The sequence below is a fragment of the Schistocerca americana genome, chromosome 5 (assembly GCF_021461395.2).
Source record: "Schistocerca americana isolate TAMUIC-IGC-003095 chromosome 5, iqSchAmer2.1, whole genome shotgun sequence".
Lineage (NCBI taxonomy): Eukaryota > Metazoa > Arthropoda > Insecta > Orthoptera > Acrididae > Schistocerca > Schistocerca americana.
The window spans coordinates 366,303,108-366,324,529 of record NC_060123.1 but is presented as its reverse complement, the minus strand read 5'-3'; positions in this window follow the sequence as shown (position 1 = coordinate 366,324,529).

The window sequence follows — 21,422 nt, the reverse complement described above, 5'->3', positions numbered from 1 at the left end:
AGAACACATTTAATATCACTTCTGTACGTTTTTCTTGAATACCTCGAAAACCGCACCCTCGAGCGAAAACGTGTTGCAATACAAAATTAAACTATATTAAACTTCCTACAAAAAAAGGTCCTATTTCTTTTTTTTCTCTAGAACTAATGGTTTGTGCGAAAAGGGCGCTATAATGTTGAAAAACTCACTCGACTCGCATGCGCTGCATGCATGCGGGACACTTTTGGTCTTTCAAGTCGGGAAACTCTCTCAAATTGCTGTAGCTTACGTAGATTTTGTAGGCAAATTTGAGGTACCAAGTTGCGACGAACAGTTTGATATGGGGCACTTCTGATCTATCAAGTCGGGATACTACCCCAAGTTGGCCAATAAAAACTACTAAGCTACAGCGCATGCGCTTCGAGCGAGTTTCTCGTTTTTTTTTTCACTATGGGACTTAACTTCTGAGGTCATGAGTCCCCTTCCTCAACATCCTCGCGCTCTCTTCGCACTAACCATTAATTCTAGAGAAAAAATTAACAGGACCTTTTTTGTAGGAAATTTAATATAGTTTAATTTTGTACTAGGACACTTTTTCTCTGCGGGGGGGGGGGGGGGGGGGAGGTGTGGTTTTCGAGTTATTCAAGAAAAACTTACTGTGTTCTATTTCGGAAACCATTCGGAATTGGGCATACGTCCATATGAACATTTTGTGCAGAATCACTATCACACCTCAAGGCATGTACCTTTCCTCCTGACTCACGCTGTATATCTAGCCACTAGCTTGTTGTCTCATTTTAATTTTGATAGTGCAGATTCTTAGATTTTGGACTCTGGCATGACACATTATGTTTCACCAAATAAACGGCATTTCTCTACATCAGAAAAGTTTCCGATTCCACAATATGTACAGACATATAGGAAACAACTTATTTTTGCACATGGGACTGTCAATATTCATACTGAAATATTCAGAAACAAAAGGTGGACTCCTGCTTTGCTTGAAAATGTCATAACAAAGGTGTTATCATTCGACGGCACAGTGAAACAGTCATAACACGAAGATAATTGGTTCAGTACAGATATGAACATTCAAGTTTGCCCTTCGGATTCACAAGTAATGATTAACATAGCAACTTCAGAAGAACAATTACAATGTTGGCCTGAGAGACTCAGTCATAGGATGTGCCTTCTTGTTTCGATGTATCAGTTAAGTGCCCTGATACCACATCGTTTTGTGATGGATGTGTTCTTGGCAAATCTCGCCATAAACCATTTAGCCATCACAGAGATCGTCAAAAACTGTCGACTGGTTGATCAATGCAGACGTTAATGGACCCACGTCCGTTGACTCTATAAATGGTTTTCGTTACTATGTGATTTTCAAAGATGACTATTTTCGTTTGGTTTGGATAAATTTCATACGAAATAAATCTGAAGTGGCTAAAAATATGAAAACATTTTTGAAGGAGTGTGATGCTGTTGGTCATAGGGTAAAAGTATTTCGGTCTGCAGTGGAGGAGAGCTTAATTGCAACTTGGTAGCTGCTGCGCTACAAGGTCGTGGTATTGAGTTTCGTCTTACGTGTCCAGACACTCCTGAGCAAAATGGTATTGCTGGACAAGCAAATCGACAAATACACTATGTGATCAAAAGTATCAGGACACCTGGCTGAAAATGACTTACAAGTTAGTGGCACCCTCCCTCGGTAATGCTGGAATTCAATGTGGTGTTGACCCACCCTTAACCTTGATAACAGTTTCCACTTTCGCAGACATACGTTCAATCAGGTGCTCGAAGGTTTCTTGGGGAATGGCAGCGCATTCTTCATTGAGTGCTGCACTGAGGAGAGATATCGATGTCGGTCGGTGAGGCTTGGCACGGAGTCAGCGTTCCAAAACATCCCAAAGGTGTTCTATAAGATTCAGGTCAGGACCCTGTATGGGCCAGTCCACTACAGGGATGTAATTATCGTGTAACCACTCTACCAAGGGCCGTGCATTATGGACAGGTGCTTGATCGTTTGAAAGATGCAGTCGCCATCCCCAAATTGCTCTTCATCAGTGGGAAGCAAGAAGGACCTCAAAACATCAATGTAGGCCTGTCCTCTGATAGTGCCACACAAAACAACAAGGGTTGCAAGCCCCTCCATGAAAAATATGACCTGACCACGACACCACCGACTCCGAATTTTATTGTTGGCACTACATACGCTGGCAGATGACGTTCACCGGGCGTTCGCCATACCCACACCCTGACATCGCATCGCCACATTGCGTACCATGATCCACACAACGTTTTTCCACAGTTCAATCAGCCAATGTTTACACTTCTTACACCAAGCAAGGCATCATTTGGCATTTACCGGCGTGATGTATGGCTTATGAGCAGCAGCTCAACCATGAAATACAAGTTTTCTCATGTGTCACCTAACTGTCATAGTACTTGCAGTGGATCCTAATACAGTTTGGAATTCCTGTGTGATGGTCTGGATAGATGTCTGCCGATTACACATTACGATGCTCTTCAACTGTTGGCAGTCTCTGTCAATCAACAGATGAGGTCGGCCTGTACGCTTTTGTGCTGTATGTTTCCCTTCACGATTCCACTTCACTATCACATCGGATACAGTAGACCTAGGGACATTTAGGACTGTGGAAATCTTGAGTACAGATGTATGACACAAGCGACACCCAATCACCTGACCACGTTCGATGTCCGTGAGTTCCACGAAGCGCTCCATTCTGCTCTCTCACAATGTCTAATGACTACTGAGGTAGTTGATATGGAGTACCTGACAGTAGTTGTCAGCACAATCCACCTAATATAAGAAACGAATGCTTTTGGGAGTGTCCAGATACTTTTGACCACATAGTGTAGTTGTATTAGCTCCCTCGATGTTAACCTCTAGCAAGTGACCTAAATCATTTTGGGCTCCTGCATGTGAGACAGCCGTTTTTCTGCTCTATCGTACTGGGAAGTCAACTATTGTAGGTAAAACACATTTCGAATTGTGAACTGGCAAAATGTTTAACGGTTTTAACTATCTAAGAATTTTTTGATCAGAATGCTATGTTTATTTGCCAAAGAAATTTCGTTTTAAGTTCGATGACAAGGCAATACCTGGCCATTTCATTGGCTTCGTGAATCACAAAGATGGCTACAAAGTGTGAATTCCATCAAAACATCATGTGATGAAGTCACACAATGTTGATTTTCAACCAGGAAAGCTATGTACAACTGAAAATTCGACTGAATTGGAATTTAATTCCGTAACTAAAGAAACAGGAGAGAAACTTGAATCTACTGTTGATCAGATGGAAACTAGTGACCAAGAATATTCGAATGAGTACCCAAATCGACGTCCAGTGAAATACGCTCCCCAGAAAAAAAAATAGTGACTACAAATTAGGATACCAGCCACACCATTCTCAAGAAGCAAATGCATTACTTTGCCTGACAAAAACAATCCGTGAATAGCTTTTACTTACAAACTTCAAAGAAACTATGCGAAGTAGTAATCCCAATTAATGGTTTAAGGGGATGAACGAAGAAATGAAAGCATTTGAAGAAAATAATACCTGGGACTTTGTAGATGTTAGACTGTGATATAAACCTGGTGGATCGATTGATCGATATCGTGTTCGCTTGATTGTGCGGGGTATGTTTCAACTTCATTATGATGAAACTTTTAGTCCAGTTGCTCGTTAAAATAATAATAATAATACAGATTTTATTGTCTTTAGGCCATTACAGCAATTGACAATGTCAAATGAGAATATAATTTACAATACCATGTGATAAAATATTGACTACTGAAGTATTTTAGCTTATATTACAGTAAATGTACGGTGGGTCATCTATTGGACTACTGCATTTTACAGTTGAAGAATTCATTGATGTCATAGAATGGGTGGGCAATTAACCATTCATGCAGTCCTTCTTTGAATGTATGTTCAGGAAGATCCTGTATAGCATGTGGCAGCTTATTAAATAGTTTGTGCCCTGCGATTTCATAGCTATTTATTGATTTTCATAATCTGTGGTAAGGTGAGTATATGTGCTTGATGCTTCTTGTATTGTATCAATGTACATTTTCTCTACGTTTCACATCTTGTAGGTTATTTTTTTGTATAGATTAAGACATTGAATATATAGAGGATTATTACTGTCATCATTTTTTGGTCAGCAAATAAAGGTTTGCAGTGATCCTTATGTGAATTATTTGTAATTATCCTAATAGTTTTCTTCTGCAATGATTGGACATCATTTATATGACTACAATTACCCCAAAAGATAATGCTATAGGATTTTACACTTTGGAAAAACGCAAAATAAGATGATCTGATGAATGTTTCAGGTACACAATTTCTGAATGGTCTAAAGAAATAAATTACTCTAGATGGCTTACTACTAATACAGTTTACATGTTGGCCCCAGGATAACTTTTCGTCTAAATTAACTCCCAGGAATTTAACATAACTAGGGTAATCAGATAGTGGCTTGTCTCTTAGAGTGAAGATTATCTGCTGAGTTTTATTTTCATTTAGCGAGAAATCATTTGCTCTGAACCAATATGCTGTGTGAGTTAGTGTATTTTCAGCACAGGTTTTAAGATCTTTAAGATTGTTACTGCTATGTAGAAAAGTCGTATCAGCTGCATACAATACAGTGGTGGATCTAATAAATGAGGGGAGGTCATTGATCTTTTTCAGAAACAGGAAGGGCCTCAGTACAGATCCCTGAGGCACACCTACTTTAACATTTTCTATGTTTGAAATTTTCTTGCTAACACAAACTACATATTTACGGTTAATAGTCTGAGACTGTTTCCTTTGATGCCATAGAATTCTAGTTCCTCTAGTAACGATGTGTGCTCAACACAGTCGAAGGCCTTACTTATGTCACAGAATGATACCTGAGCAAAGCCTTTGTCCTCAAAAACTTTGAGGACGTAACTGACTACCGTGTCGATTGCATCAATGGTCGACAGATTCTCCCTAAACCCATATTGTGTAACATTAATTATTCCTAGTTTCTCAAAGTGAGATAACAATTGTGTAACATTAATTACTCCTAGTTTCTCAAAGTGAGATAATAATATCCATGATGCATTCTATTACCTTGGAGAATGCAGGTATTATAGAGATAGTCCTGTAAGCAGATGGAGAGTCTTTATCTCCCTTTTTGTATACTGGGACGATCCTAGACAGTTTTAATTCATCAGAGAGATATCCCTCAAGTAAGCACTTGTTTTGCTACAGTCTGGAGAAAGGTTGTTACCAAAAATCTCTGCCAGCCGGAGTGGCCGAGTGGTTCTAGGTACTACAGTCTGGAGCCGCGTGACCGCTACGGTCGCTGGTTCGAATCCTGCCTTGGGCATGGGTGTGTGTGATGTCCTTAGGTTAGTTAGGTTTAAGTAGTTCTAAATTCTAGGGGACTGATGACCTCAGAAGTTAAGTCCCATAGTGCTCAGAGCCATTTTTAAAAGCACTTGTTTATGCATTGGGTTAAAGGGTGCAGAATGCAGTCACACACTTTTTTAGCATGTTGCATGATATGTCATATATATCTAAGCTATCAGATGATTTCAGTTGTTTTATGACCCCTTGTACAAATCTAGGTGATACTTCGGAGAAGGTTAGCAAGCTTATGTTTAGTGACTGTCTACCCCAATTTTGAGGGAGTATCTCTGATGAACTAATGTCTGGTTTGATAATTGTCTCTTCTATTTCTTTCACTGAATTAATAAAAAAAACTCATTGAGTGTTTTAGGTGGGATATTAATTTTGTCTTTTTTAGTGTCTGTGGCAGCACTATTAATTAGTTTCCAAGCTGTTTTGCATTTATTGGTGGAATTAAGTATGCTGTTCGCATTGTAGGTTTTTTGGCATGTAGGATGGCTTTTTAGTATTCATTCCTGCATTCCACATAGGCTGATTTGGCAGTCAGACTTCATACCATTGTATACGTTGTACAGTAACAAAACTTGTTTGTTTAGACCTGTCAGCTATTTAGTGAACCACATATTTTGTCTGTTTTGAGATCTAGATTTGTGGCTGCTGACTGTTATTTTGATTTTCTGCATGGGAATACTATGGCTAAACAGCAAATATTATTTTGGCTGGCAGGTCATTACTTGATGTGTAATGTCCATCGAGACTACAATGGCCAAACCAGTCTCTGTCAGCAAATGAATTACGAAATGTGTTATTTTTATCCTCAGTTACGGGTCTGGTAATCACAACTGTCGGGACAGGTCTGTTTGTATTGCTCTTGTTGAGGGGAATTTTACTTGCATAATTTAGAGATACAGGGTCATTGTCTGAGAATGGGAACACTACAACATTGCATGTGTTTTCAGTGGTCTTGAAGTTTACCAAGATGTTATCTAAACATGCTTTGTTTCTTGTGGGCCTGTTATTGACATGATGTAAATTGTGTTGTCTTAGTAAGTTTTCTAGCTCTGCAACGTTGCCCTTACAGTTAGGAACATCAAAATCGGCATTCAAATCACCTCCTATTGCAATATCATAGTGTAGCCGTCTAATATTACTTAATTCTCTCAGTAGCATGTCCATTTTTTCTAAAAATATGTTAATGCTTCTCTTTGGTGGTCTGCACATGGATACTACTATTCGCTTATGACTATTAATGATTATACCCATAACTTCAAAGTGCTGTTCATCACACAAGGAATTTAGGTCAAGTTTGGTTATTGTCCAATTGAGCAACTGGTTGGTATAAATTGCCACACCACCTCTAATGTGCTCTTTCCTACAGTAGCTATTTACTATGCTAAAGTTGTCAAATTTGGGAACTGTAAATATATTCTCATTAGCCCAGTGTTCACTCAGACAAAAAATATCAAACTGGTTATCAAGACCAAACTCATTTATGATAAGTTCTTTATCTTTCAGTCCTTGAACGTTAAGGTAACATATTTTAAGATCTACACTCTTATTGCTCACACAATGAACACTATGGTGCTTGGTTTTCAAACCTTTGACAAGGCTTATCTTTTGGATTTCTACATCTTGTTGCCTTTTACTAAAAAATTGTTCACTTAGAGTGGTAGCACATCTCCCGTTGTATGCCTACTCTTCCCTCATTGTGATGGTATTGTAGGTGAGGCTGCTATTACAGGAATTGATGGAACTGCTGTTATGGTGTGTGGAGGCACTGTTGTGGCATCTGGTGCCTACGGAGATGTGGTTGTTGCTTCTTCTTCTGCTGCTACGGAATCCCGTAGATGAAGTGTGGTAGGTAATGCAGCTACAGCATTTGTTATGTGTGGAGGTACAATTGCTGCTTCCACCTCTACGGCTGCTTTAGAAGTAATCATTTCTTCAGGCTCTGCTTGCATCAAGGAAGGAACTAGAAGGGCAGCAATTACTTCTTGGTTGTCAGATGCTTTCAGTATCATGCTGATGTTTTGGCACAGAATCTTCTTTGCCTCTGTTATTAAGGTGCAGTGTAACAGTCTCTTTGCAAGGAGTCCGGACTAATAAATATGCATTTTGGTAAGCCCTGCAAATCTTTGGGTATTGCCTGTTTGCATATAGGATTTCCACATCACGCATGACCATTCCAAAAGATCATGCCTATGTGGAATTCCGACTACAAAAACTGATTTCTCTTCTGTTGAATTTAGTATTGCCCTAAGGTTTCGTGTTGCACTGTGGAGACAATATTGGCTCCAGCTATGACGAAAATATGTAGATCATTTTCAGTTTCTATGTTTCTAACGAGTTCTTGGATGGGTGCACTTGGTTTGACAATACTAGTTTCTTGTATACAATGATTGTAACGCAGCTTTTCGCAATTTCACGTCCATGAATATCAGAGAATGTTTTCACTTTGAGTTAGTCTTCACGTTTATTGTGGAAGTTCCTGGTCATCTGCTTGTCGCTATATAGATTCGTCATGTTGTTGTCACAGTTTTCCGTGGATTACACATCTAGTGCATGAAAACGGTTGTTTGTTACCACAGGGTTTCTACAGTCACTAGGTTTCACACGACTAAGTCTTTTTGGCCTAGTAAAGATTTGTTGCCTTGTTGCTTCTGCCTTTACATCTATTATTGTAGGTAAGACATTGAAACTGTTTTTATTGCCGCGGTTCATTCCATTTGTTGTATTTGTCACCTTTTCGCTATTTTCTTCCTTGGTCGTGCTAGTCCTGTGCTCCCAGTTCTGTGTTTTACTTGCTTTGGCGATCGGGATGTTACGCGCATTTTACAGTTCAGCATTTTACTTTTCTAAATGCGCCTTAGTACATCTACAATTCATTGGCAGACTTGATACACGTTTATTTAGCTTCACTATTTCAATGTTATAATTGACGTATGTTCCGCTTTTCACCACACAGCTGTAACTTTTGTTCAGTTTCTCACTACAAACAACCGCACTGGACGCCGTCTTACGTCGGTCTATTATGACGCTATTCGTGCTGTAATAGCGATTGCAGCAGAAGAAAATTTGAAAATTTTATCAATTCGACGTTAGAACAGCATTTTTATGTGGTGACTTGGACACAGAAATATGCATGGCTCAGCCGGAAGTTTTCGACGACGGGTCAGGTCGTGTTTGTCGCCTAAAGTAATCATTGTATGGACTTACGCAATCACTTCGTTGCTGGAGGAAAAGTTTCATTCATTCATGAGAAAAATCGCTTTATTAGTTCGGCAGCAGATCCTCGTAATTTACGTTCGACAAAGCAAAACAGAAAAATTGCTTATTGCTAATTTATGCCGATGATGGAGTTATTGCAGGAACAATTGGAAGTGCAGTGAATTCATTTTAAATATGTTAATATCTGAATTCAAAATAACATTGGGATACTTAGACTAATTTTTTAGGTACGCAAAGAGAGCAACGAGAGTCTGGCTTGTTTATTTCACAGCGAGCATGCACAGAGAAAATTCTACATCGGTTTAACGTGGCAGATTCAAAATCATTAAAAAAAACTCCCTGTGATAATGAACAATTAGACAGTGAATATAGCAATACTCTTGGCAACAACGTTCCTTATTGTTCGGCTGTGGGATCATTAATGTACCTGGCATGCTCGACTTGTCCAGATCTCGCTTTATGCTATTTCAAAAGTTGCTCGATCTATGGCTAAACCCACTTCTTCTGATTGGAAAGCTGTAAAACGCATTTTCAGATATCTTCACAGTACTTCAGACTTAGGTCTCTTCTATACTTCGTCTTGTGGTAAATTTTGTGCCAATGCTGATGCTGACTATCTTGGCAACACTAAAACAAGGCGATCAACAAATAGTTTTGTTTCAATGATTGGTGATACGGTGGTATCGTGGACATCTCAACTGCAAATACCAGCTGCGCTATCTACCATTGAAGCGGATTTCGTTGTTGCAAGTGAAGGAGCCAAGGAGTTAGTATGGCTCAACAGACTACTGTTGAAGATCAGTGGAAAAAGAAACATGCACGTATTGTTCACTGACAATGCAAGTGCCATTAAATTAGTAAAAACCCAGAGTTCCACAAACGCTCTAAGCACATCGAAATAGGGTATTATTTTGTGTGAGAACTCTATCAAAATGGAGATATCAATGTAGAATATGTGTGTTTTGAAAATCAACTTGGTGACATGTTTACAAAGCCTTTAAAGTCATACAAATTTAAAGCAATTTGTACCAAGATAGGACTTCATAACTAATGTGTTTTGAATTCTTATTTTTTATTCAAAAGTTCTTCAGTGCACCACAGTTTGATTTAAGGGGAAATGTTAAAGTAAATAAATCAGACCTGTGCATTTCCTCTCCTCTCCTACAGTGGTGCCTGGTTTTGTGTTATGCGAATTTCTTTGCTCCTAAGAGTTTTTTCTATTTTCTATGCTTTTACTTTATGAAGTTTTTATTGTTGCTGTGAGTCATCTTTTAGATATTAAAGAAAGATCACTATTCCAAAAAGTGTTGTCTTCTTGCTATAAAATTATATCCTAAGTTCACCCACAACAGATCCCTCGAACAAAAAACCGTTTCCAGTTCTTGGAAGAAGGAATGGGTCACTTCTCTCTCCAAGAACGATGGTAGTAGTAATCCACATAACTACCGTCCAATATCTTTGATACTGATTTCTTGTAGAATCTAAGAACATAATCTGAGCTCAGACATAATGGAGTATTCATTACACCGTGAGAAGTTGAAAATGCTCAAACAGAATAACCTTCTCAATACCAACCAGCATGGATTTCGAAGATATCAATCATGTGAAACCCAAATCACACTTTTATTACTTGAAATACTGAAAGCTTTGGATCAAGGCAACCAGGTAGCTGCAGTATTTCTTGATTTATGAAAAACATTTGACTCAGTACTGCACTTGTGCTTATTACCAAAAGTATGATCATACAGGGTATCAAGTGCAATTTGTGACTGGATTGAGGACTTTTTGTTAGGGAGGGCACAGCATATTGTCTTGGATGGAGAGTCATCATTTGGATGGAGAGTTATCGTCAATGTAAAAGTAACTTCGGGTGTGTCCCAGGGAAGTGTGTTGGGACCCTTAGTGTTCATACTGTATATTAATGATCTTGCAGACAATATTAATAGTAAAATCAGGCGTTTTGTGGATGATACAATTACCTATACTGAAGTACTATCTGAAAGAAGCTGCAAAAATATTCAGTCAGATTTTGATAATATTTCAATGTGGTGTAGAGATTTGTAACTTGCTCTAAATGTTCAGAAATATAAAATTTTGTGCTTCACAAAACGAAAAAATGTAGTATCCTGTGACCATGAAACCAATGAGTCACTATTGGAAACAGCCAACTCATACAATACCTGGGTGAAACACTTAGTAAGGATATGAAATGGAATGATCACATAGGTTCAGTCATGGGTAAAAAAATGTGGCAGACTTTGATTTATTGATAGAATACTGGGGAAGTGCAATCAATTTACAAAGGAGATTCCTTACAAATCACTCATGTGACTGGTTCTAGAATATTGCTCAACTGTGTAGGACCAATAACAGGTAGGACTAACAGGGGATATTGAACATATGCAGAGAAGGGCAGCATGATTGGTCACAGGTTTGTTTAGTCTGTGGGAGAATGTCACAGAGACACTGAAGGAGCTAAACTGGAAGTCCCTTGAAGACAGAAGTAAATTATCCTGAGAAAGTCTATTAACAAAGTTTCAAGAACCAGCTTTAAATGATTACTCTAAAGGGATATACTACAATCCTGTATGTATGGCTCACATAGGGATCACGAGGATAAGATTACAATAATACTGCATGCACAGAGGTATTCAACCAATCATTCTTCCCGCACTTCGTACATGAATGGAATGGTAAGAAATTCTAATAACTGGTACAATGAGATGTACCCTCTGCCATGCATCTCATGGTGGTTTGCAAAGTATAGACGTTGATGTAGACATCATAATACATCTGCTCCCATGACAGTCAACAAGTAGGGTATGGTGGGGTAGCTTTCATACATCAAACTGGAGCAAGCCTAATTAACAAACAGCCACACCACCCCCATGACAAGCTGAATTTTTGTCAAATAACTTTGCTTTTCTATTAATCTTTTTTCGAGCAGTTATATGTATTGTGAATCAAATTATTTTCATATATCATTTATAGCAGCGTAAGTTTAGAAAATGTGGCAGATAAATTCTTTTTAACTTTTCATTTCATCAAATTTTATTTTAATTTTCCGATGCACCAGTGCATTAACAATAGCTAAATTTTCTGCAGAGTTATCAACTTATGTTAAATGGTCTTCAAACAAGGAATAAAATTAGTAGATTGCACACCATACAAGAATAGAACAGGAAGAAGCCTTAGTAATTGGTGCAATGGGACGTACCCTCTGCTACATGCCTCAGGGTGGTTTGCAGAGTATGGAGGTAGACATACACATTGCTATAAATGACGTGTCCACGTTAATTTGGATCACTTTAGAGGGCAGGTGGCATAGGTAGAAATAAGCATGCTATGCTGTTACACATTTATTGACCTGCTAGGTTAGCTGAGAGCACTAAAGTGCTGCTTCCTGGCCTCGGATCGAATCCAGCTGATGGATTAACGATGAAGCCTGGTGTGCCAGCCAGGCTGGATGTAGTTTTTAGGCAGTTTTCCACATCCCACTAGGTGAATACTGGGCTGCTCCACACGTTCCACCTCACAGACATTTGAAACACATTTGCGCTATTTCATGGTTTACACTCGATGCAGACAGCTGAGGTACATTGATTCCATCCGGGGGGGGGTACGGGGTGGTGGCAGGAAGGGGCATCTGGCTACCCCGTCAGTTATCATTGCCAAATCCGATGGTAACCACGCCAACCCTGCAAAAACTGCGGGACAAAAGCGCAAGCAAAAGAAGAAGCTGTTACACATTTATTCGTGAAATTAAGCTGCATAGCAGATACTTAACCAGTGCACACATTGCAGCCGCTATCAGCCAACTAAAACAACGAACATTTTTCCTTAAAGTAACTAATTTCTAGCATTTGTAATGTTTGAGCATTAAGTACAATGTTGTTTCATCACATTGGTACTAATTATCTCCAATGTATTGTCAAGCAGCAACAAAATTTGTGTTACCAAAATCAGTGCTACAAGGTGATAAAATTTTGTCATCATATACATATAGTCTAAATATGTAAAAGAAAACAGGGAGTTGTTGAGGAGAATGGTGTCAGGAATAATTAAGAACGTCTTCAGATAATATTTTGTATGGCTTGTTCTCCAAGGAGTGCCGACCACAAGTGTGAAGCAAAACGTTTGACTGAATTACATTTATAATACTCGATGTTTTTGGAGAGCTTGCAACTCTCAATCATTCTGTAAATACGGAAATGAAACATTACACCACTTAGGTATTTTTTCATACTTTGCACGATGCATTCCGAGAAATTCTCATAGTCGTGATCGAGAAATTCCCATCGTCATGATAAAATATTTTCATTGGTATATTGGTGTTCTGTTGCCGATCTTGCGCTATAGCCGTTTTTTGTAGTTATAAGATACAATGCCTTCTCCATTGTGCAGAAAACCACACACACGCAAACCACCACTCAATAGTGTTTGAGATATTTAACAGTGTGTGTGTTTTTCTGCATAATGTAGACGGCAAAGTATGTTATATTAACCTCAAAAAGACGACACAGTATAGTGCAAGAGAGGCACAACAGTCATACAAACAGCACACAAAATACTTCTGTAAATATTTTGACATGACATGACAATGAAAATCAACTAGAAACGTTTATTGCTAAGCATGAACAAAGTAAGTACCCGGTGCTTTGTTTCATTATTTAATTCAGAAACATTTGGGCAACACGAAGATAATAGAATTGTCAACTAGCACTGCGGGTGCTCAAACAACAAAACACTCTAAGTATACATTCGAGCATAGCGAGTACTAGCAATGGTTGTATACGCAAAGGGTTCCGACCATGGAGGTTCCGACGGTCGAAACAATCGAGAAGCTGCGCATGTGACAGGCGCAACGAGTTAAAATTTCATAGAGTGGCTGAGATACTAGTTACAGCGCTCCTAGCGGCAACCAACGCTACCTCGGCCGCCATGTTCTCCTTAGTCAAAACATTAGGAAAGCGTTACTGTTGTTTGTGTTGGAAGTGTGTCAGCTGTTGTGATGTTACTGCAATATTTAACTTTTCTAGTTGACTTTTTTGTTACAAAATATAAAGTCAACATGCCTGCAGTGTGTTCAGCGTTCAACTGCACAAATCGCAGCGATAAGACAACAAATATTTCACATTATAAGTAAGTATTTTAGTACCGAAATACGACACACGTTTTTTAATGTTTTAATAAAGAGTCATTTGCATTGGAACTGTAATTATGCTTAAGACAAATGCAGGAAGTAATTTATTTATCGTTGATTACAGATTTCCTTTAAAAGATAAGGAAATTACAAAAAGATGGGTTATAAATATGAAGCGAGAAAACTGGTTTCCTACTACAGCCAGTTACCTCTGTTCAGCTCATTTTGAAGAGAAATATATGTACCACACAAATGTCCAGAGGCGCCTTTTGTCAAAACCAGTACCTGCTATCTTTACTATCTTTAACTTTCCACCACATTTACAAAAGCAAGATAAAGTATTACGACCACAACCCAGAAAGCAATCTTTCGACAATTTGCAAGATAGTGCTATTACAGTGACATCATTAGCACAAAGTAAGTCAATAATTTAATTTTACTCTGTGTTCTTATTACTTTGAATTACATACTTTCTATTATAATCTTATGGTGTAGCTCAGTTATAAACTTGTGATGTAACTACATTCTTTCAGTGCCTGTCGGACCCACATCTGTTTCTGCTGACCACAATTACTGTCTACCAAGCCCTAAGAAGTTGAAAACACAATATAACAGCGTACAAGCAGAGAATGTGCGACTAAAGAAGCGGATAAAGCAAATGAAGCAACTTAGTGTACGACACAAAAAAAGAATAGTGCAGTTACAGACTTTAGTTGCTGGTTTGAGAAGAAGGCTATGTAGTTCAGTTTCTGATATGTTAAACAGTGAACATGTAGTTGGTTTGTTGTAGGAGCTATTGGAACTTCAGTGCAGTGCTAAAGTATGCCATTATTCTCAGCAAATAAGGAAATTTGCCCTGACCCTACACTTTCATTCTGCCAAGGCATACAGCTACTTACGAAAATTTGTGAAATTACCCCACCCAAGAACGCTTCGACTTTGTTATTGAATTACTATGCTTGTGTTAACTACTTGTAACACATATTTCAAATAAATTCTCGTTCACAGTGTACTGGTTTTTGAGGCTTTGGCTGTTTACTTTGAAATAGCGACAAAAATATCGCATTTCTGGCCCGTTACTGTTTCTAATAGTTAACCACAGCATGTTTAGAAGTTTCACCATAATATTCTGGTGGTACCCGCTCTAATTGCATTAATTTATGGGCAACAAGTAACGTTATAGTGGATGGACAGACTTATTTGAGTTGTCTTGTAGTGTTATCTACATCGAAAAGTTTAGCCATATTTCGACAAAAACATCCCTTTTTGCTGTCAGTGTACACTGAAATCACTGCTGTCTATTGCTTGTTTTAGAAAAAATAAAGCTAGTATTGGCTATTTCAAGTAAGTCAAACGCAGTTACAAGAGGGCGGGACACAGCAGACGAATGCCTTGACTAAAGAAAACATGGCGGCCAGAACTTCAATTTGCTTCAAACATGGCGGACCTATAGCCACTCTATGAAATTTTAACTCGTTGGACAGGCGTCTAAAGCTAGCGAAATGAGGGATGCTCAACTACCGGACCTAGCGATAGATGGCTCTACCAGCTGATTACTGTCGTCTGTATTGCCCGCCATATTCGAATTTGGCAAGAAGTTTCTCTCGGTCTGTACGGTGTATAAGGAAATACGGATTATCGAAATGGTGATTTCTTGTTCCGCTTTCAATTGTACGAAGCGATGGAGTAAGGAGAGTGACTTACCGTTTCACAGGTAATACGACTACCGATACAATACGATAAAAATACAGACTTAGTGCGTTTGCTAATTCGATGTTTTTGAACAGGTTTCCTCTAAAGCACCCAGAGCTACCAAAGACAGGATTACTTCCGTGAAGCAGAAAGATTTTAATCCTACGTCTTGCAGTTTTCTTTGCGGAAACCGTTTCCGACAAGATGATTACGTAGTGAGCCCTGGAACGTGGAAGAAACGTTTCAAACCCGAAGCAGTGCCATCAGTTTCCGACACATTTGATGCACCAAATAAACAGCCACGACGACATGTTGTTAGGATTTTGAGTGACAACGATGATTCTACATTTGAGGTAGCTAATTACTTTCCTTGCTGTGTGTGCGCTTTTTACTTTTGTGAATTTATTTCGTACGCTACATAGGTCTAAGCAATGTTGTAATACAGGTCCATATTTTTGTTTTTAGCGTTCTGTCATGGAATCCGTGCTCGATTTGCCCATTGCAGACGCTACTGATTGCGTGGAGAATATTGTCAATGAGAATTCTTCCGTGGAAAGCATGTCCCACTTATCCAATGCAGAAGCTGCGAATTGTGTCGAAAACGTTAGTATAAGGATGTTTTCACACCCCCAACGTTTTCTTATAATATTTTTTCATCAAACCTTGAGTTATTTCAATTGTATATAACGAAATTATTTCCTTATTTAGAGTGCAGTTGGTTCTTCAGTAACTGATTGTGGTATACAGTCGAAAGTATAAATGGAAGACAAGGCGACCGAAACTTGCATTTTTTTCTCAGACATTGTTCACGAATTAAAACGTAAACTGAAGTGTGTCCGAGAAAAACTTTGAAGAAGAGAGTGTTTTCCATGGATAACCTCATAAGTTCATTGAAGGAGAAGGGGCATCTTCCTGAAAAGTTACATAACTTCCTCAATCATCAGAAAGGAACACAAGTGGAATTAGTGTCCAATTTAGTGAACAACTCTCTCTCATCAAAGGGTAATAGATACACAAGAAATGTGAAAATGTTTGCGATGACTGTGTACTTTTATTCACCAGCAGCATATGAATACCTGAAAAAATTAATGCCTCTGCCCCATTGATTTCAAAATGGGTGGCAAGTGTAGACTGTGAACCTCGCTTCTTAAAAGATGTTTTCAAGTACATTGTAAGGGACCAGTTCAGCGATTCATGTCTAATTGTAGACAGTGTGGCAATTAGGAAGCAAGTAGTTTGGGACCAAGGAACTAAGCAGTACACAGGTTTTTTAGACTTTGGTGGGGAAGTGCCTCAGTAAAAGAAGTAATAGAGCCATCTGAGGCTCTGGTTTTCATGCTTGTCTCTATTAAAGGCAAATTTAAATGCCTGATTGCATATTTCTTTATCAACAGTGTACAGGCAAATAATCAGGCCACACTGATAAAATCTGCTTTAGAGAGGCTGCATAGTTCTGGCATTAGGGTTTGGTGTGTTACATGTGATGGCTGTAAGGTAGATATAAGCACTTTACGTTCACTTGGCTGTACTTTAAATTTTTATAAGGGTGATTTTAAAAGCTACTTTCCTCATCCTGTGGAAAAATACAATGTTTAGTGTATCTTGGACATGTGCCATATGATTAAGTTTGCCAGAAATGCTCTAGCAGAAGTATCTGCTATCGTGTCTCCAACTGGCATTATTAGATGGCATTTCATTGAGCAATTGAACAAGGTACAACAAGAAGAAGGTATGACATTTGCCAACAAACTATCAGGACAACATATAAGTAGTGTAAATAGAAAAATGAATGTTTCATTAGCTGCACAGACTTTGAGTTCTAGCGTGGCAGATAGTATAGAGTTTTTGAGGAGGGTTTGTGATCCAAATTTTAAAGGAAGTGAAGCAACAGTAGAATTTTTGTATTATATTGATAGGATTTTTGGTATACTGAACTCTAGAAATCCATTAGGTAAAGGGTATAAGAACCCCCTGAGACTTGACAACAAGTCTTATTGGCTTGGTATTTTCAGACACTGACAATTATATCAAAAGCTTAAAAATCATTGGAGTTCCATAGCTGCTCCATGCAAGAAATGTTAAATCTGCATTAGAATGTATTTATCTCTATGCTTTTCCCAATATGGCCAATAAAAATGCATTTGTAAATTTTGTTAACTGGGAAAAACTGTTTAAAACAAGTAACTGCGTGTACTCAGTTGTAGAATACTCAGAAACTGTTTCAGATGTTTGTGATTGCTGGGGATATGCGACAGAAATATATACAGGCCAAGATTTTGCATTGTGTTAAAATTAAATTCGTAGATTACCCATTTCCTGCTCATGATTACCATTATGAAATTGGGATTGAGGATTTACATCAGACTCAACTTGTTTGTAAGATTGCATCCCTGTACTCCTGCACATGCTTAAAAACATATGAAAAAAAAAGCCTCATATTGTTTAATCATGTATAGTGCTCAAATTGGAAAAATTATGTACCGGGACATTCTATGCAGGTGGGTGTGACATTTTGACAGATTTTTTAAAACTATTTTGTCCATAGATTTGTTGTTGTATAATGATGAACTTCAAACGATGAATCACATTGAAGTAAAATTAACTCTTTACATCCTGTGTAGATATTGTAAAAAAATTATAATTGTTTATTATATAAGCTTATTTTAAGATGATTGGTGTTACAAAATATGCACTTGCATTAAAAACAGGTGATTTGTGTGAAATTAATGAAAAAAATTTCTGACACTTATTTGACAGATAGCTTTCAGTGTGAGAAAATATTTCCCTCAATAACTATGTTAACTTGAATTTTTCACTTTAAGAAAGCAGTTTAATCACAGAATGGGTGTGATCTAATGGAGTATGCAGTGGCCCTATGTTTCAGACAGTAATGTTTGTGGATACTCTGCAACATAAGAGCAATAAAATTGTTACTCTCTTAATTCTTGTTTTAATACTTCTTAGAATGAACACAATGTTCCAATTGATCATAAGCATTCTTATTACTTTAGAACCATTCTAGAATTCAGGCAAAACCTAATTTTCTTAATTTTGTCTTTATTTTGCTAGGAGGTCTTTCTATTATATTTTCCTGTGTTGAGGGAGGGGGGAGGGGAAGAGAATGCAAATAATCATATAGAATTATCTTTCTAGCACTACAAAGTACTGAATACAGTGATTACAGTTACACTTGGAAATCTAGGAACTTTCAGAAAATGGTTCAAATGGGTCTGAGCACTATGGGACTTAACATCTATGGTCATTAGTCCCCTAGAACTTAGAACTACTTAAACCTAACTAACCTAAGGACATCACACAACACCCAGTCATCACGAGGCAGAGAAAATCCCTGACCCCGCCGGGAACCGAACCCGGGCGCGGGAAGCGAGAACACTACCACACGACAACAAATTGCGGATTAGGAAATTTCAGTATTCATTTTACACGCCTAATTTTCATCAACATTTACCTTAATTATACAGTTACACTTTTTGCTGATTTGAACTGTGTACTACATTGTAAAAAGATTTTGTTTGGTCATAGTAATAAAAGCATTTCTTTTTTTTTTTTTTAGGTCATATGTCCCATATGGAACTGAAATTATCAAGTTACAATGACAAAGGAAGGAATTAACATTAAGGAATCTTACTTCACAGAAATTATGTAACAATGGTTACACTTTTTGCAAGTTAACTTAAACACAAACCATTTAGTTTTATATTAAGAGTGAAAGCAGTTGCACGAGTCACGTAAAGAACAAAGTTTCCCATAGGGAACTAAAGTATTTTACATTTGACTTATTGCAGACCCAAAGTATTGTGATCTTCATATTTCTATTTAAAAAAGTTTGTAACTCAAATTCACAGACATTTTGGAATCTGTACATACATGCGTGTAACAAGGTACTTTTCATGTGTCATGTGGATCCTTTAATTTTCTGGTTTAAATATAACTTATTTCATGAATTACCTTTAATACCGACAATGTCTGAATGCAATATTTACCATTTAGAAGAAGAAATATTAGTGTACAGAATAACAAACCTCATGAAAAATGTGAGAGATTGTAAGGTACCGAACTTGGAATGGCTCTGCGCCGCCCCCCCCCCCCTGACCACCCCCCCCCCCCCCGCCAAAAAAAACTCCCAACCTAACCTCACCTCGTATTCAGGGCTACGCTACAGATCAATGTGTAGGTCAATCAAAAGATAAAAAAAAGAAACAAATAAAAAAAAAGAAAAAAACAATATTGATTCATTAGACATAACGAGTAGCGACAAAACATATAGACCATAAAGATTGAACAATCTAATGGCAAACTGATAAAAGCCTCATAGACGATGTTAAAACAAAAAGTACAGTAAAAAGGTAAACTATATATTACAGGCCCTAAAACTCCTACTAAGGTAACGTCAACGAGGCAACATCTACAAACACGCCACACTCACAAACCAAACTCCGCGCCGTAATGACGTCACACATCACAGCACCCTTACGTCACGGGTCAAAGCCGACGCGTGAGATCGGATGTTTCTGTTGACCCCCAAATGATACGAGTTACGCATTTAAGAGGAGCCTTAACCTTGTCCTTTGTGTTTCTCATTTAAATGTATTTCTTGTCTCGTATCGAAGACTGAAGCACTGTCAAAAACTGGTGCTTCTACCTTATCACTCAGTTAAAATACACTGTGTCATGTACAGGCGGTAATTAAATTATGGAATTTAAATTTCTGATCAAAGAGAGCCAAATTCGTAAGTGAATGTTGCAATTACAGTGTCAGCATATATGCAGATCGGTAATGCATCACTTCAGATAAAGAAAAATAACAGTTTTTCCGTTTATAACTAAGTAATACTTTAATAGTCCAGTTGTAATTTCTGTTGTCAGTAAAGATACCCCTAAGCAAACGATGTCAACTTTTTTTCAAGAGACGTCTTCACTGTTGTCCACACTTGATTTTCCGAATTATACCTGTAGTTAAAATCTTTGGCAACCAAGGTAATTTGTTGAGCTCCATTGAATCTTAAATAGTATTTTAAAACGGGTAAATAAGTAAAGCACTCATAAAATTAATAGTAAACAATTTATAGGTCAGTTTGTCAAACTTCCAAAACACACTCGAATTTAGGAATTTCATAGTAGAACTGTCACTGTTTTTTCTCACTAGATTAGAAACACTTCATTATGTTGATGTGTACATATACAGAATATCCAATATAAAAGACTTATCAGGGCGCAGAACGAAAAACATTTTCATCCGTGTTTTGACACTCCGTTTTTCGCCAAATTCAGATATGGCGGACACTCAAGGATATAATTTTTGGCCGGCACGCGCTAGAGCCATCTATCGGTAGGTCCGGTAGTTGAGCATCCCTCATTTCGCTAGCTTTTTTAAAGACGCCTGTGCGCATGTGGAATAGCCATGGAGGTAAAAATTCTACCTCCATGGGAATAGCGACACTAGCGACAGCGAAACACGGGAAGTGACGTATGTACAGAAGTTACCACATCCAGTTGAAGGTGATGCGAGTATTATCTTTGAAGACGAAATTTTTGGCGGGCGCCGGGCAGAAAGATCTGTGATTGTTATTGTTTTCGTAGAGGTGGTAGATGCTGCGTGGAACTTTCGTAGTAACTGTGTAATAGGCTTTTTGGTATTGTGATTTCTAAGAGACGAAAAGCGGAACACGAAATTGTTGGAGAGAAAACAAGAAACATAATATACATTCGCATTCTGGGAGGCAAACAAGCTGATCGGTTAAAATGATTATGGTTAGAATATCGTGTTTTCCTATGGAATATAAATGTGTAGCATTTATTTAGTACTGTGACGTATGTACTCAAGCTGCACGTGTAGTGTTGCACTCATGAACGTATCAAACGGCAGATTTAGTTTCATATATGTGTTTTATGCAACTTAGTACTGTTGTAGTGGCTGTTGGAAGGCTTCTTCAAATGTAACTCTCGTTTAAACA